This window comes from Thalassophryne amazonica, chromosome 4, assembly GCF_902500255.1.
Source record: "Thalassophryne amazonica chromosome 4, fThaAma1.1, whole genome shotgun sequence".
In the NCBI taxonomy this organism is placed as follows: domain Eukaryota; kingdom Metazoa; phylum Chordata; class Actinopteri; order Batrachoidiformes; family Batrachoididae; genus Thalassophryne; species Thalassophryne amazonica.
Window position 1 is genome coordinate 23,513,588 of NC_047106.1, and position 18,961 is coordinate 23,532,548.

The following is an 18,961-nucleotide window of genomic DNA, read 5'->3' on the forward strand; positions in this document are numbered from 1 at the left end:
TTGAAATGCAATCAGGATGATTGTTGGCGTGTTCCAGCTTTCTCGTCTGAAAGGCCATTCGGTCCTCCCTTTCTAGCTGATTGTCCCGGCCGATTGTGCGTCTAATGTGGGGGCTGTTTGTGTTTGTGTGCATGAATGGGAGTCATACGTTACAATATATTTGGATGTGATGGAATCTCCCACTTGTTTCAGTCATCTGCTCCATCTCTCTCTCTCTCTCTCTCTCTCTCTCTCTCTCTTACTCTGGCTGCTAATCAGCATTTGAAAGGCAGCTTTGACAGTGAGAAAGAAAGTGGGGGTGGTGGCGGTGGTGATGGGGGGTGCTTAAGGAGGTGGGGGTAAACGAAAGCATGAGACGCAGCGAGTTAGGGAGGGAAAGCCGGAGAGGCTGAGGCAAGGGCTGTACAAGCATGCCTTTTATATTTACTAGCAACTGAGGAGAGAGAGGGAGCAGCTGAAGGCACAGACAACTGGTGTGCATGGCTTTCCCAAGAGGAAATGAAAAGAAAGAAGCTCAGCGAGGAGAGTGAATGAGTGAGCGGGAGAGAGGAACAGAGGGAGGGAGGGAGCATGCCGGCTGGAGAGGAAGAGCGAGAGAGAGGGAGAGAGAGGGAGTGATTCTCACAGTGGCTGTGTCCTAATCCTAGACCATCTCCAAGAAGCGGCGGAGCAGATAGTGAAGTGAGTCCGAGAGCCGCGATGTGTCCTCCTCCTGCGCCGCCGCCACCGCCACGCCAGCTTGTGTGAAAGTGCAGGCATCTCCGCAGCCCCCCGTCCCCGGCCCCCCTTGGCTCCCACGCGCACTGTGTGTTTGCTGTGGGTTGGGGGGGCACTGCCCAGGGCAGAGGAGGAGAAGAGGAGGAGGAGGAGGAGTGGATCAGATCAGCAACAGCAGGCTGAACGCTGGAAATGACCATCAGGTGAGTAAAGATGATGGAACTTGCGGTCCCACGCACATGCACGTGCACACACTTTCTCGCTCACTTCTCATGTGCATGCACAGCGTCATTAAGTTGTTACGCCTTTCAGATAGGAGCTGGAAATTAAAATCTTTTGCATTTTTTTTTAAAAAGGCATGAAGGTTGAACCTCCTGAATAACAGTTTCACAGTTGTTTGTTGAACTTATTGTCATTTCAGTTTGTGTTTGTGGGTTCAAATGTCAGCATGTTTGCAGCGGCGGAACTTTTTCTTCTTCAGGACGTAACAGAAGGAATGTGTTCCTGTTTCATTTATTGAACTAAACTGGTGCAGCAGAAATTTCTAAGTCAGAGACTGAGAATGAATAAAGTTTGTTTTTGTGACATCTGATTTTCAGGTGTGACATGTTTACAAACAAACAGATGAACATTCAGTATTTTGCATCAGAGTACAGAATAAATGATTAGTTTGGTGTGATTGGACTTATTGCGTTCTTTTGACAAAATACGTGGTTTGTCACAGCCGGTGTGTTGCTGTTGTTTTTGAGGCGTTTGTTTTGTTTACTCCGTTGTTAATGACCTGATCAGACTGAATGATTAAGTTCGGAGTTAAACAGAGAAATCTTGCAAAACAAAACCTGCTCTATTTGAAATAGCTTAGTGGAAACACACAGATTCAGATGAATTTGATTGGTCATTTCTGGTCATTTCGTGCAGACTGTCAGACATCAGCATAATAATAATAACAATAATAATAATAACAGTTGTTATTAGTGTTATGATTTTAACTTTAAGATCACTCATATCAGAATTGCTGAATAATTCTTTAAATCTCAGAGCTTGTCGGATTGTCTCATGATGGCTTTGTAGAATGTGGAAAATTTCACAAGACTGGATTTTGTGTTTGCATCCGTTATGCATGTTCACAGAAATACACCCCCCCCCCCCCCCCCCCACCGACTCAGAAAAGTGATTTAGTGGGTTTATGCTCAGCGCTGAATGATGCTCGGTAATGATGGTAATGCCACTTCCACATGCATCTCGCATGCACGCGTGTGCTGGAGTTTGAGATGGAAGTGTCTGTGTGTCCGTCTGCACCTGCAGAGACAGAATTGGTCACAGTTTACTGGCTCGGTAACACTCCGTGACTTCAGGGTGTTTGCAGCAGGTGGTCCAAATTGGTAGAACGACTGTGACAAACGCACAATGTTCTCCGCCACTGCAAAGTAAATAACATCAAACCATCACGCAGTGATTGCAGGCTTGTTGTCCCCCCCCCATCCCCTCCTGTTTTTATGTTTGGAGACGCTCGAAGCGAAGGTCCGAGCACTTTGCGTGACAGACCGCGCGGGTATATTTGTTGATTAACCCTGGCCTCGGTGATTTGCTGTCAGAATTCTGTGTGCGTGATGTTTGTGTTGAAGGCTTGTTTCATTTTGTGCGTGAACATCACGATGTTTGTTCTGTGTGTGCACTATAAATTGTGCTGTTTCGTACCCCGTCGACAGCATCATTTGCACACACCTGCTGAGATAGCAGGTGCCTCATATAAATTCAAACCAAATAACTACCTGCAGTAAAGAGAGTCGGCTTTCAGGTGTGTCAGGATAAGGATTCAATTTGATCAGAATCAGTAAAAAGGAATAAACAGTCTGCAGTCGCTTAAGAACAGACAGTTGTTGTTGTTTTGTTTTTTTTACTTAAATGCCATTAGAGGTATGTTCTTTATATATTTGACAGCTTGATTTTTTTTTTTTTTTTTTTTATGTTCACACAGTTGAGTGGTTGAGTGCAGATCAGATAACACGGCTGACACAGACCAGGGTCAGACTCGTGCCACCACATGTGAACGGAAAAGTTTGTCCCGCGGCCCGCTGAGCCGCTGACAATCCCTCCATCCGCTTCCCTCCTCGCATATGTAGGCTGCTGCTTTTAGTCGTGACCCACCTTCAGATGGTTTGATTAGACCCAGATGCGGGTTTCTTCCTTGACTGGGATTTAAGCCGCTGCGGTTCAGGCCAACGGGCAAACCGAGCGGCTGACCCTGACTTTACTTTGTGAAATTGAAAATGTGGATGACAAAGTTTGCCGCACGGAGACTGCATACAAAAATGCAGCAAGAACAAATGAAATAAAATGAGCTTCCATCTGTTTGAAAGTCTGTTCAGGAGCAGTAAAGTCGCTGTGAATGTTTTCATTTTTCTTCCCTTTTTTGTGGGAGACGTTTGCTGTATTCTTGATTATCTGAATAGATGGAAGGAATCATTTTTGAGGAGAGAACACAATCTCAGCTTTGAGCTAAATCAGTCAGAGATGCAGACCATCGCACCTGCTGATCGTTCCCCTGCTGCTTTTGAGATGCACCTGTTTGGCACAATTAAAAACAGTGAGTACAACGCTTTTTGAAACTGCCAACGACATCCAGATGAATCAGTCTGTCCAAATAATTTAAATTAAGGATTACACATACAAGGAAACAACTCAATCTCAGTGACCCCTGAAAATCAGAATCCAGCTGATTACCCCCCCCCCCCCCCCCCAGAGCCAAGTGACAGAGACAAAGGGCCCGATCTTCCACATGCACTGCATAATGCATGTGTTACTGCTTGTTGCTACCCGATACAGATGTCATTTCTAGATCCTCCAGCTCTAGATGTCATGTAGATCAGAATACCACCTGTGCTCATGTTGGTATGTTCGTTTAAATATCAGATGTGGTCAGACACAGAGCAGGCGTCTTGGTATGGTCCATCACCAGGAGCTGGTTCTGCTTCAGATCACTAAAAGCCAGACATAAAATCAACTGAAACACTCAGATACACCTTACATAAGCAGATTCACAATACACGTACCCCCTGCGTGCAGCAACATGCAATAGTGCAAAGGAACAACACAAAAATGAACATTCATTCAATTTCTGCTGCTTATCCGGGATCGGGTCCCGGATAAGCAGCAGTGTGTACTGTGTATTGTGTAATGGAACCTCCTCCGATCGTAGAGACATGAAGTTTGGGGTTCCTCAGGGATCCGTTTTGGGCCCCTTGCTTTTTTCTCTTTATGTAGCACCCCTCAGGAATATATTTTAAAGTACTGATTTTAGTTTATAAAATTGTTCATGGACTTGCACCTCCCTATCTGGCTGACTTGATAAGCCCCTGTGTACCAGCTCGGGCCCTGCGTTCTCAGGGTGCAGGACTTCTGTGTGTTCCCAGGGTGAATAAAAAGTCTGCTGGTCACAGAGCTTTTTCCTATCGTGCCCCAGCTCTGTGGAACGATCTGCCGGCACACATTCAGCAGTCGGACACTGTGGAGACCTTTAAATCACGTTTAAAGAGTCATTTATTTTCCCTGTTTTATCATTAGTGTTATGATGTGTTTTTAATCTTGTATTCTTTTACTGCTGTTTTTCTTTTATGGTTGTTTTTATTGTGTTTTAAATTTTTAATTGTTTTTTATGTTGTGAAGCGCCTTGAGACGATTTTGTCATGAATTGGCGCTATATAAATTAATAAATTTGAATTTGAATTTGGGTCGCAGTGGCAGTAGGCTAGCCATCTCATCCCATACTTCCCTATCCTCAACCAAGTCCTATAACTCTTCCTGGTGGATCCCAAGGCTTTCTTAAGAAAATTTAGGAAATACAATCACTTCAGCATGTCCTGCATTTGGATGTGCCTGGAAGATCTCCCTAGTGAAGATGGCCAGGGGACATCCTCACGAGATGCCCGACACCTGAGGTGGCTCTTTCGATGAGAAGAACCAGGAGCTCTATTCAGAGTCCCTCCCGCATATCCAAGTTTCTCACCCTGTCCCAGAATGTAACCCCAGATACAGGGCAGAGGAATCTCATTTCCCCCGCTTGTATCCGCAGCCTTTTTCTTTCAGTCATTACCCAAAGCTATTGACCATAGGTGAGGATAGGAATGTAAATCAACAGATGAATCTAGAGTCTTGCCTTCTGGCACGGCTTTTTCTTCTCCATGAGTCCGTAAAACATCAGAGTTCTTCTACAGAGTCTGTAAAACATCAGACACAGCCCCAGTCAATCTGTCGATCTCACACTACAACTAAGCCCCCTTGGGAAGATGACCCTAAGATACTTAAACTCCTTCACTTGGGGCAATAACTCTCCCCTGACCCAGAGGGGCATTCCACACTTTTTCAGCAGAGGACCATGGTCTCAGATTTGGAGATGCTTAAACTCATCCTAAATGTTTCAGACACGGCCTCAAACCTGCGCAGGTCACAATCTGATGAAGCCAATGGGGGAAAACAGTAATAACTCAGAGAAAACTTTAATAAATCTTGTATGGATTAGGGATCACATGAAACCACTTTTTCATGCCCCATACATTCCCAATACTGTAACCAGTGGTGGGCGCGGTTCTGCTAATCCGCTAACTGCTAATTAGCAAAGCAAACTTTTTTGTTAGTAGATTAGCTTTTCAGCTAATTTTGAAAACCATCAGCGGATTAATTAGCTTCCACTAACTTTAGTTCCGCTAGCTTTCAGTCCGCTAACATTTCTTTGCTGGCATAGGGAGTAAGACCATACAGTCAAAACATTTGTAAGCTCTAAAATCAAACATTAATTCATGTCTGTTGCGTGTTTTGCAACAGCCAGGCTGCCATAAGGAACTCAGCCCTGCCGCAGCAGAAGGGGGTGGGCCAGCTGCTGGGGGAAAAAAAAAGATCTACTTTCAACATACAGCAACTCAGACAGTGGAACAAGAGGTAAATCGCAATGTCATTTTCACACATAGTCACAACATAACTCTTCACCAAACCAACTACATTCCTTGAACTATAAAAACACAACATATCTATAACACTAACAACACTGCTAAACTAAGATGTACTACAATAATAATAATAAAAAACAAACAAAGCCCGAACTCCCATAATGCATTGCTGCAATGCATTATGATCAGCAGTGTGTCTGCTTTAAAAGACAGCGTGTACATGCAAACATTTACTTTTGTAAGTGAAAAGACACTTATTTATGGAGTTAAATTTGTCTCATTAATACCTGCAAATGTACAGATGGTGATCTACAAATAGTCCTTGATTTGCACACGTGTTTTGTGATCCACAAACACAAATTTCCGATTTGTAACTTGTGTGTTGGTTTTTACAAATAGATGTGTTTGTAAATATGTCTCTTTTACCATTTTATTTTAAAAGCATTTGCAAAACTGAAAGTTATTTTTGTGACGTGAGACTCAGCATGTTGGCCGCTTTTCACACTCGTATCCAGTAGATGGCAGTGTTCTATGCATTTTGACAAGGGTGGGGGGTGGGGGGTGGGTGATGAGACAAGTCTGATTTCCCATAATGCCTTTTGGCGCTTGTGTCAGTTTAACACTCAAACCTTCAGAATTAGTGCATTACTTTAAAAGTTTGATATTTTCACTTTGTAAAAATGACAGAGTTGCTGTTAATGTGTTGATAAACTGTCTGGAATTAGTCTGTTTATAAATGAAACCATGAGTGAAAGTGCCTTGCGTTTGATCTACACTGCCACTGTGAACGGTAAATGAGATGTCTTTGCAGCACCTGACAGGGTGTTTGAAGACATAATGGCTGGCTTGTTGTTTTGGGCTTGTGATCGCATTGCATTTAATTTACTCAGTTGCCTCTGTGGCACTGAAAGTCGAAACTGGTTTATCAGTCCCCGACAGTGTGCCGAGTCAATACTAAAAGTTAGTGGTTAGCTGTAATGTCCAATTTATTTATTTTTTTAGGAGTTTATCTATTTAGCGTTATAAAAGTTAACTTTCAATTAGTGGGTTAGTGGTTATCAAAGCTAACGTTTCGGTTAGCTGGGCCCACCACTGTCTGGAACCTTTGATGAATTCAAGAATCTGCATGTGAGATCCATCTCAAAGACTGAAATAGCAGAACTTGATGCTGGTGTTGATACATTTTCCAGTGTTATGCTACTCCTGACACACGTGCACGGGTTATCTGCCAAATCTGTTTCCTCTACAGTAAACCATTCACTCCTGCTTCTGTCCTCTGAATAGGAATACGCCAGGTTCCAGCACATCCCAGACATTAAAGTGGAAGACAGAAGACAATCTGATTGGTTCATTTCATAATATGCCCGCAAAACACCCCTGAATATTGTGGAGCTTTGAACCACTTCTTTTGCACCCCTGCACCCCAGTCTCTTTTCAAGTGACAAGTGACAAAGTTTTTTATTCGGCACACAAAATATTCAAATAGAAAAAAATGAACAATTCCACAAACAAACACAGACAAAACTAGTGAGTCCGAAAGGGTGTGGGCTCAAGCAAAGCTTATTAGCGCCCACCCCTGCTAGTACAAGTCCAACAATTCTAATCAGTCATATTTACATAACTACAAATTCACTACTACATGTCGACACACAGACATACACATCAATATACTATTCACTTATATACTCAACAAAAATATAAACGCAACACTTTTGGTTTTGCTCCCATTTTGTATGAGATTAACTCAACGATCTAAAACTTTTTCCACATACACAATATCACCATTTCCCTCAAATACTGTGCACAAACCAGTCTAAATCTGTGATAGTGAGCACTTCTCCTTTGCTGAGATAATCCATCCCACCTCACAGGTGTGCCATATCAAGATGCTGATTAGACACCAGGATTAGTGCACAGGTGTGCCTTAGACTGCCCACAATAAAAGGCCACTCTGAAAGGTGCAGTTTTGTTTTATTGGGGGGGGATACCAGTCAGTATCTGGTGTGACCACCATTTGCCTCATGCAGTGCAACACATCTCCTTCGCATCATCCGTGAAGAGAACACCTCTCCAAAGTGCCAAACAGCAGCGAATGTGAGCATTTGCCCACTCAAATCGGTTACGACGACGAACTGGAGTCAGGTCGAGACCCCGATGAGGACGACGAGCATGCAGATGAGCTTCCCTGAGACAGTTTCTGACAGTTTGTGCAGAAAGTCTTTGGTTATGCAAACCGATTGTTTCAGCAGCTGTCCGAGTGGCTGGTCTCAGACGATCTTGGAGGTGAACATGCTGGATGTGGAGGTCCTGGGCTGGTGTGGTTACACGTGGTCTGTGGTTGTGAGGCTGGTTGGATGTACTGCCAAATTCTCTGAAACGCCTTTGGAGACGGCTTATGGTAGAGAAATGAACATTCAATACACGAGCAACAGTTCTGGTTGACATTCCTGCTGTCAGCATGCCAATTGCACGCTCCCTCAAATCTTGCGACATCTGTGGCATTGTGCTGTGTGATAAAACTGCACCTTTCAGAGTGGCCTTTTATTGTGGGCAGTCTAAGGCACACCTGTGCACTAATCATGGTGTCTAATCAGCATCTTGATATGGCACACCTGTGAGGTGGGATGGATTATCTCAGCAAAGGAGAAGTGCTCACTATCACAGATTTAGACTGGTTTGTGCACAGTATTTGAGAGAAATGGTGATATTGTATATGTGGAAAAAGTTTTAGATCTTTGAGTTCATCTCATACAAAATGGGAGCAAAACCAAAAGTGTTGCGTTTATATTTTTGTTGAGTACCAGATCACAAGAAAGTCAAATCAAGGCACTTTACTCCAGTAAGGACTAACCTTACCAACCCCCAGAGCAAGCACTAGGCAACTGTGGTGAGGAAAAACTCCCTATAAGGAAGAAACCTCAAGCAGACCAGGCTCTTGGGGGTGACCCTCTGCTTGGGCTGTGCCATATATACCTATATACATACGTATATACTTTACAAACATAAATATATACATACATATACACAGTCACTTATATACATATACATATACCCATATCTATATATCTACATACGCATATACATACCCACACATTCAAATATACAATAAGTCCCACTTATAAATTGAACATTCCATATAAATCAAATTATATTTGCTTCTTTATGATACTTAGACATGATGTTCTTTTTGAGTAGTTTCTTAAATCTTTCCAGTTAAATGGTTGTGCAGTCAGACATGCTCCAAATGGATTTGCGTGGTCTGTGCACTGTTAAAAAAACAAAAGCTTTGGTTTTCACTTAAAGAATGTTAGTGTCCGAACCACTTTACTATATTAAGTTGACTTAATTTAGGAAGACCAGTTGAGGAAGCTTTATCATTTAATTTAATTTCTTAATTTGACTTGTCTACTCAGATTTCCTAAACTTAAAATTTTAAAGCAGCCCAGTCAGTAATTTTTAAAGTTTATTATTATTATTATTATTATTATTATTATTATTATTATTAATTTGTTGCAGTGCATCAAGTTTGGACCCAAAATATTTTAAGGGTGCACAGACACACAGGACCAGTTCTGATGCTTTCACTAACATTTCGGCATGACATGATCATGAATAGAGGATTCTGCGTACCGAGCACTTAATTAATTCGAGCGCAGACAGAGCGTCACTTTTAGGGACTCACTGACAAGTTTGCAGGTAGATGACACCTCAGTCCTCACCTCTCTCTCTCGATATTTCTGTCTCTCTGTTGCTCTCTCGCTCACACTGAGGTGGTCAGTGTCGGCCGTGTTGACAGACAGCCGCTTACACACTTCTGGCTTTCCCTGCGAGTGTGTGTGCGTGCGTGTGAGCAGCACTGACAGACAGTGTGTGGGTCTGTGACAGAGGGTGTCAGGCTTCTGTCAGGAAGACGTGTTTAGTGTCACACTCTGCTGACCTGATCTCCGCTCGGACTGTCCACTCCGGCCCCACTGTGGCTCCTTACATAACCCCCGCTGTCATTCACACTGCGGCCTGAAGGGATCCGCCAGCGTGCACATGCGCACACTCATGCTTAGTGACTTGCACATATACAACCGCACTCACAGTTTGTTTAATTCAGCGGGTCCAAACTGGCGCCTCAGGGGCATGTTGCGGCCTGTAAGTTAGGGATTTATGGCCTGAAATGATAAAACTGTATCCGAATACCTGGATGATCATTTTTCATGTCTATATATAAATAGAAGAAGCGTGTATGTTCATACTGACCATCACAGAAAGGCATTGTCCTCACTGACAACTCTGCATTTTTTTTTGACATTAATGTAAATAAATAGCTTGTGGCTGGAGTTGCCCAACACAGTTGCCTTGACTTGAGACTTTAAATGGGATCTAGCTTTCACTTGTCAGCCTTGTGCAGCTGATGTCATTGGATCATATGATCACCATTTTGAATGGCAAGTGACGCTTGCTCTGGTTGTCGCAACTTGTCAATCTTTAATCCCATTCTTCAATATCCTGTCAATTTGAATCTCCTGTCTCAGTGGATAAATTAATGGGCCAATAAAAAAAAAAAACATTTCAGTTGACAGAGCTGAAAGATTAGCAGCACTGTAGCAGGAGACCAGAGCCACCTGAAATATATGCAGGACATTTACTGCACATTTCCCGAATGCAAAGTTGTTGCCAACGTATTTTTGCAGGAATAGCTTTAGATAATTTTTAGAAAACTGGAAATTAGGCTTATTTACACCGTTGGCAAGTCTGCAGAATTCAGTGTGTGTGTGTGTGTGTGTGTGTGTGTGCGTGCGTGGGCAGGAGCACATAAAGGTATCACTGTTACTTAAATCAGCGTCTTCATTTATGATGATCATAATATGAACAATATAACTCAGTGTTTTGATCCGATTTGGACAAACCTTTGGATTTGGATTGGAAGTCAAGGTCACAGGACATGGTCAGTTTGACCAAAGTGATATTTAGAATGGCTATTCTACAGAATTTGTTAAAGATACTTGTACCCCCATCACACTAGAGGCCGAATGAGCCCGAATCGTGTCAGAATGAAAATTTGATCCTCATTTGGGGAGTGTCGAGGGGCATTCGAAAATGTCGGACAGCATTCTCGGAGCAGTCTAAACAGTGCAGTCAAATGTTTTGCTCATGTTCAAAGCAGTCTTGGCGCAAATGTGGTGGAACCACTATCAAACGACAGTCGAAGTGCTGTCTGACTGCAGCTGGACTGCATTCTAAACAACTGGACAGTGTGAAGATCAGATTTTAAGGTACTGTTATTGGCCTATAAAATTGTTCACAGACTTGCACTTACCTATCTGGCTGGCCTGGTGAAGCCCTACGTACCGGCTCGGACCTGCGTTCACAGGGTGCAGGACTTTTATGTGTTCCCAGGGTGAATAAAAAGTCTGCCGGTCACAGAGCTTTTTCCTACCGTGCCCCAGCTCTGTGGAACGATCTCTCGGCACATATACAGCAGTCGGATACTGTGGAGACTTTTAAATCTAGTCTAAAGACCCATTTGTTTTCCTTATTTTATCATTAGTTTTATTGTGTTATGATGCGTTTTTATTCTTGTACTCTTTTATGGTTTTGTCTTTTAATTGTGTGTGTGTTTTTTTGTTATTCATTTCTTTGTAATGTGCTGTGTGAATCACCTTGAGGTGATCTCATTGCGAATTGGTGCTATAGAAATTAATAAATTTGAAATTTGTGAAAATGGCATTCATGACATTCTGATTAGTGCTGGGTTGAAAAGATTGATTAGCTGATTTTTAATCGATTCTCATTTTCAATCCCACAGATCGATTCATACATATATTCAGTCATATATATGTGTGTGTGTGTGTGTGTGTGTACTTCATGCCAGTGTTGGAACAGCTTCTCTGAAGAAATGACGCTGCAGTTGTTCCGTTCCACTGTAACCGAAGGGTGTGAAAATGATCATTGATTGCGGACCCGCTGTTTCTGATTTAGAAGTAGGTCCACAATTTATTCATCAACCACTGTCAAAGCTATTTAAAGATGTCAGTCATGACAACCAGGACTCTTGTCTGTTGTGGGCAAGAAAAAAGAATCATCCACTGTTTAATTCACACAGTTGTGTTTTTTTTTTTTTCGTTCGCTCCTCATAAGGTGCATTTTCTGTGAGACAGTGTGTGAAGGTTCTCTGTTGTGGACTGACTTTTCAGTCAGTCTTTTCCACCAGCATTTGCTGCGTGGCTGTGGGAAAAGACTGGCTGAACAGCCGCGCAGACAGACTGTGTCGGTCTGCGTGGCTGTTGGAGACGTTCTCCTGCAGCGTGCTGCACAGCCAGCGCTGTAGGGGAGACCGCGATCATTTGTCCTGGGAAAATTTTCAAATTTATTACTCTCTGAAACACTGTTGCCTGCATTTTGAGGGCCACGTTTTGTGAAGTAAAGCCGTAGTTTTTTAAAAAAATTCTTTTACAGCCTTACTTTAAAGCCAAAAGAAACGAGGCATCGGGCCAATACATGGAAGCCTGTAGAAATGTACCTGTGTGTCAGGGCCAATGAACCAGGTACCTCTGGCGCCCTCTTTTGGCTGCCCTTCAGCCTGTTTGTAAAATAAAAATACTACTCTATCATTCTGAGAGGGGGATTGGTCCGTGCCATCAGTCTTACAGCCATCATTATTAACTATAAATACTTAATTAATTTGCTGTCAGATGTCAATATAATACTAGTATTAATATGTTGCATAACTAGACAATTAGGTAACAGCTCAAAAAGAGTTGTAATAACACTAACCCAAATCGATATCGAATTGGATCGAATTGAATCGAATCAACTTGTATCAAAATATTCGATTCTAAATCTTAAGAATCGGAATCAAATCGATTCTTGAAATTTGAATCGATACCTAGCTCTAATTCTGATCATGTTCGGGAGTATGTTTGACATTTCCCCAATGTTGAATGGTGGTTGAATGTCCCGAATGTGCCTGAACGTACCACGAGTGCTGCTTCTAGTGGACCGAAATTGTATAGCTTGTTTGTCCAATCTTAGTGTTCTTACTGCAATCTACCGGCTGTCCAGATACTCTTACTGTGTTCCACATACAACCCCAATTCCAATGAAGTTGGGACGTTGTGTAAAATGTAGATAAAAACAGAATACGATTTGCAAATCCTCTTCAACCTATATTCAATTGAATACACCACAAAGACAAAATATTTAATGTTCAAACTGATAAACTTTATTGTTTTTGTGCAAATATTTGATCATTTTGAAATGGATGCCTGCAACACGTTTCAAAAAAGCTGGGACAGCGGTATGTTTACCACTGTGTTACATCACCTTTCCTTCTAACAACACTCAATAAGCATTTGGGAACTGAGGACACTTGTTGAAGCTTTCTAGGTGTAATTATTTCCCATTCTTGCTTGATGTACGACTTCAGTTGTTCAACAGTCCGGGGTCTCTGTTGTCGTATTTTGCGCTTCATAATACACCACACATTTTTAATGGGCGACAGGTCTGGACTGCAGGCAGGCCAGTCTAGTACCCGCACTCTTTTACTACGAAGCCACGCTGTTGTAACATGTGCAGAATGTGGCTTGGCATTGTCTTGCTGAAATAAGCAGGGACGTCCCTGAAAAAGACGTTGCTTGGATGGCAGCATTTGTTGCTCCAAAACCTGGATGTACCTTTCAGCATTGATGGTGCCATCACAGATGTGTAAGTGTCCATGCCATGGGCACTAACACACCCCCATACCATCACAGATGCTGGCTTTTGAACGTTGCATTGGTAACAGTCTGGATGGTCTTTTTCCTCTTTTGTCCAGAGGATACGATCAGTTTTTAATGCAGTGCCACCTGAGGGATCGAAGGTCACGGGCATTCAGTGTTGGTTTTCGGCCTTGTCGCTTACGTGTAGAAAGTTCTCCAGATTCTCTGAATCTTCTGATTATATTATGGACTGTAGATGATGGAATCCCTAAATTCCTTGCAATTGAATGTTGAAAACGTTCTTAAACTATTGGACTATTTTTTCACGCAGTTGTTCACAAAGTGGTGATCCTCACCCCATCTTTGCTTGTAAATGGCTGAGACTTTTGGGGATGTTCATTTTATACCCAATCAAGACACTCACCTGTTTCCAATTAGGTGTTCTTTGAACATTCATCAACTTTCCCAGTCTTTTGTTGCCCCGTCCCAACTTTTTTTAAATGTGTTGCAGGCATCCATTTCAAAATGAGCAAATGTTTGCACAAAAACAGAAAAGTCTATCAGTTTGAACATGAAATATCTTGTCTTTGTGGTGTATTCAGTTGAATATAGGTTGAAGAGGATTTGCAAATCATTGTATTCTGTTTTTATTTATATTTTACGCAACTTCCAACTTCATTGGAATTGGGGTTGTACATTTGTACTGCGTTCACACAGCATGTGCACGAATCAGTCTGGGCAGGTTGAAGCGCAGTCTGGGTGTTTGGACAGCTATCCTCCGCCTCTCAGATGTGGCACGAATTCTTTTTTTTATTTTTTATTTTTTTGACATTCTGCCTGATTCGGCTTGGCTCGTGCTCATTTGCACTAAGTGTGATGGATGTATTAGATTTATCACTATGAAGTCGTATATCACCTTTCTATTGGTTATGTGACCTTTGACATTGGGTGACCTTGCAAGGTGAAAGTCAAAGTCATGATTACTTAACTCAAACAGTTTGAGTCAATATGGATTAAACATGGTGGATAGGTTGTGAGTTAGTTGAGGATAAAATTCTTAAAGTTTAGAGAGAATTGAGAGAATTTGACAATCTCTCAAGACCACACAGAACCACATGTTATGGGATCAATGAATCACAAAAAAATTAATTAGCATGAATCAGTCACAAACCTGTTAAATACGTTGAGTGCCTGTTCTAGACTGAACTTTCTCAACAATATTTCCGAAGGTTGATGAGTTAATTAAGAGTTCTAATTAATGTGATGTCAGTCTTCTGGTTCTTAATGAGCAGCTCGTTACAGGGCAACATTACATATGGACATCAGCTCCTGATCACTACTTCTGTTTTGCAGTTTAAACCAGATTCATCAATTTGATTTATTTCATTTGATTCTCATTCATTATGACACATGGTGACAAGTTGAACGAGTTTTGCTTTGTTGTTATTGAGTTTATGGACGTAAAAATCAGTCTGTTAATTTATCCAGGGAGATGGTACGTGCAGATCTGACATTTGTCCATGTATCATTCCTTAAGACTCTCCAGCTAAGCATTTAGAGACAGACAGATTTGTGAATGTGCTTTATATTCTGACAGGTGTGTTGATCAGCCAATCAGATAGCAGAGTTACTGACTAAAAATCGTATCTGTGGAGATACCAATGAGATGAGGATATTTTGGTAAAGGATGAATATAATTAACATGGCAACAGTGAAGCATAGAAAAAGAAGAATAAAGGCACAGACATGCTTGCTTTTAACGACGTGCTTTTATATCCCACTTTTATCTTTGTCATTCTTTGCGCATGTTCACTCCAATTAAACGAAAATCTGCATCAGCCACGGCTGCCGGAACAGTAAAACTATGGGAGCAGCACACAGATGTACAAAAAAGAGAAAAGCCCCATTGAACCAACAACAAAACAAAAATGGCACATTTTATGACAAACTATGAGCAGTTATTCACAATTATGACCCCATGCAACTCAACAATACAACCCCTGGCAAAAATTATGGAATCACCGGCCTCAGAGGATGTTCATTCAGTTGTTTAATTTTGTAGAAAAAAAGCAGATCACAGACATGACACAAAACTAAAGTCATTTCAAATGGCAACTTTCTGGCTTTAAGAAACACTAAAGAAATCAAGAAAAAAAGATTGTGGCAGTCAGTAACAGTTACTTTTTTAGACCAAGCAGGGGAAAAAAATATGGAATCACTCAATTCTGAGGAAAAAATTCTGGAATCACCCTGTAAATTTTCATCCCCCAAATTAACACCTGCATCAAATCAGATCTGCTCATTGACATTGACCCTATGCCATGACATTGACCCTATGTGTCTTTTTGCAAGGAATGTTTTTGCAGTTTTTGCTCTATGGCAAGATGCATTATCATCTTGAAAAATGATTTCATCATCCCCAAACATCCTTTCAATTGTCCAAAATATCAACATAAACTTGTGCATTTATTGATGATGTAATGACAGCCATCTCCCCAGTGCCTTTACCTGACATGCAGCCCCATATCATCAATGACTGTGGAAATTTACATGTTCTCTTCAGGCAGTCATCTTTATAAATCTCATTGGAAAGGCACCAAACAAAAGTTCCAGCATCATCACCTTGCCCAATGCAGATTCGAGATTCATCACTGAATATGACTTTCATCCAGTCATCCACAGTCCACAATTGCTTTTCCTTAGCCCATTGTAACCTTGTTTTTTTCTGTTTAGGTGTTAATGATGCCTTTCGTTTAGCTTTTCTGTATGTAAATCCCATTTCCTTTAGGCGGTTTCTTACAGTTCGGTCACAGACGTTGACTCCAGTTTCCTCCCATCCGTTCCTCATTTGTTTTGTTGTACATTTTTCGATTTTTGAGACATATTGCTTTAAGTTTTCTGTCTTGACGCTTTGATGTCTTCCTTGGTCTACCAGTATGTTTGCCTTTAACAACCTTCCCATGTTGTTTGTATTTGGTCCAGAGTTTAGACACAGCTGACTGTGAACAACCAACATCTTTTGCAACATTGCATGATGATTTACTCTCTTTTAAGAGTTTGATAATCCTCTCCTTTGTTTCAGTTGACATCTCTCGTGTTGATTCATGTCAGTCCACTTGGTGCAACAGCTCTCCAAGGTGTGATCACTCCTTTTTAGATGCAGACTAACGAGCAGATCTGATATGATGCAGGTGTTAGTTTTGGGGATGAAAATTTACTGGGTGATTCCATAATTTTTTCCTCAGAATTGAGTGATTCCATATTTTTTTCCTCTGCTTGGTCTAAAAAAAGTAACCGTTACTGACTGCCACAATCTTTTTTTCTTGATTTCTTATAGTGTTTCTTAAAGCCAGAAAGTTGCCATTTGAAATTACTTTAGTTTTGTGTCATGTCTGTGATCTGCTTTTTTCTACAAAATTAAACAACTGAATGAACATCCTCCGAGGCCGGTGATTCCATAATTTTTGCCAGGGGTTGTAATATATATTCAGTGCAAATGTAAAATCTTCTGGATTAACCTCTTTATTCTTTCAAGACTGCACAAGGGACAAATATTGTGACGTGTGTATCTTGTGGTGTGTCACAGTGAAAGTGAAGAATGTTTGTATAATTAGGTTGCTAAACAAAACATTGTATGACCCATAATGTAGTAGACGTGAGCAGATGATTTTGTTGATAAGAGTTGGGGGTGCACCAACCTGATACTGGCCAAATTTACTGGATCGGATATTGAAAATGAAGAAAAAATAACAACAACAAGAACAAAATCTGATCTGAGTCTTCTATTGCACATGTGCGTCATCCAGACAAATGTATTTATTAACATTCAGGGGGGTTAAGGCATGAAAAACCACATCTGAGTAGTACTAGTATTGACAGATACTGAAGGTCCCAGTGTCACCTTAAATAAAAATCAACATGTAACATTGTTTTTATACTCCAGGCAGAAATTTGCCCAGAACTGTCCTGATACATGGATCATCTTGAGACATTCCAACCCCCCCCCCCTTTATATATATATATATATATATATATATATATATATATATATATATATATATATTGCAGGCACTGTGTGGGAATATAGCATTTGGCCAGCGGATACGTCTGTTTTCCCAGTGTGCTGCAACACATCTACACAACTTGTGCAACTTTTTTCTTTGACACTGATCTGCACTTTGACATGTCTGAATTAGCATGTGCACTTGTGGAATGAGAGCGCGCTTTAAGTTCTCTGCGTTCGGTACATCCGAGTCGGCCTGTGAGTGTCTGACAGAGTGAGTGACCCCGTGTTCTGTGCTTTGGCCTGTGGTTATTTGCAGGTCAGTGTCAGGAGTGGATTTACCATCTTCAGCCTTATCGAGAGCTGCTCCCACTTAGCTGGCTGCTTTGCAGCTCCAAGTCTGCTTGTGGATTTGAGTTATTGTGCTGTTCGCATTCTGTTTGTAAGTCTGATCAAAATAAAAAGCTTTCTGACACTTTTAACGCTGAGTGAACAAGAAACTGAGATTACACAAACTCACCCGCTGACCTTCAGAGAGGCGTTTTACTTCAAGGTTTTTCACAATATCTTGACACACATGAAAACGTTCTTACTCACCAGATTGTCGTCATATTTCATGCACATCTGTGTTTAAAAAAATATGGATTTCCCAGCATTTTTGTAGCTGATTTTGCTTAATGTTGAGAAAATTCACAGCGATTAGCAGTTCGATTTGGAATCACTGGAGAAGAATAACTGACACACATTTATCAAGTTTAACTTGTATTTTGAACTTTGAAACATAGACTGGACTGTATTGCTATAATGCATCTGAAGCAGACACTTTAAAGTGCTTTGCAGTGATGCCACACATCCACACACTAATATCAGTGTGCTGCCATGCTGGCTCTCTTCTGCACACCGGGAGCAACTTGTTGATTAAGAGCTTAACCCATGAGGTGATGGTCTCATGAATGTGTACCTCTGCTTTACATAAACATATAAAACAAAGGAGACCACAACAGTCAGCTTTATTAACTAATTAAAATAATAGTCAAGTTATGATAAAATCATATTTCAACCAAAAGCCAGTATTTTTCATTCTGAGCACTCAGTGTGTAAAGTCAACTCTTAAACACAATTAACACCCGAGACTGGAGAGCATCACTAAGAAAACCCAAAAGAACGCAGCTAAAATGCTGCCAAAAGAAACTGATCTTAAATCACTGCCAAAATTGAACAACCCCCCCAGTACTAAACAGTGCTGTCAACCAAAATAGAAAGCTACAACCAATAATAAAACAATTATCCTGAAAGGATCACTCAGATATACTAATTAAATATATAAATGAATGAAATTGACCTAAAAAATACACAGGAAAATAAACAGTAATCAGCACTCCACCTGAAAACAAACACACAATTCTTACTGTTATTCTTCTTTTTCTACATCTCCCACGTTCATGTTGAGGCCACATGCCCTGGCATTGAGCAGTTTTGAGGCTCATTGCCTTGCCCAAGGGCACTCCAACACTCACTAGCAATCTGACCTCAAACCAATCCACACTTCATTTCATGGACAGCCCATTTTATCGACAAAGCTATAGTCACCCCACTTCTGTTGCCATCAA

General features: G+C 41.3%; 1 protein-coding gene across 2 annotated transcripts in view; it reads left to right on the forward strand.

Annotated features, from left to right (window-relative positions):
- The first annotated feature begins 365 nt into the window (after positions 1 to 365).
- Positions 366 to 18,961, forward strand: part of npas1 (neuronal PAS domain protein 1) — a 120,251-nt gene continuing 101,655 nt past the window's right edge. For both annotated transcript variants that reach the window (XM_034169250.1, XM_034169251.1), the window contains exon 1: positions 366 to 920. The gene's annotated coding sequence lies outside the window, so the exon portion shown is untranslated. The remainder of the gene's footprint in view (positions 921 to 18,961) is intronic.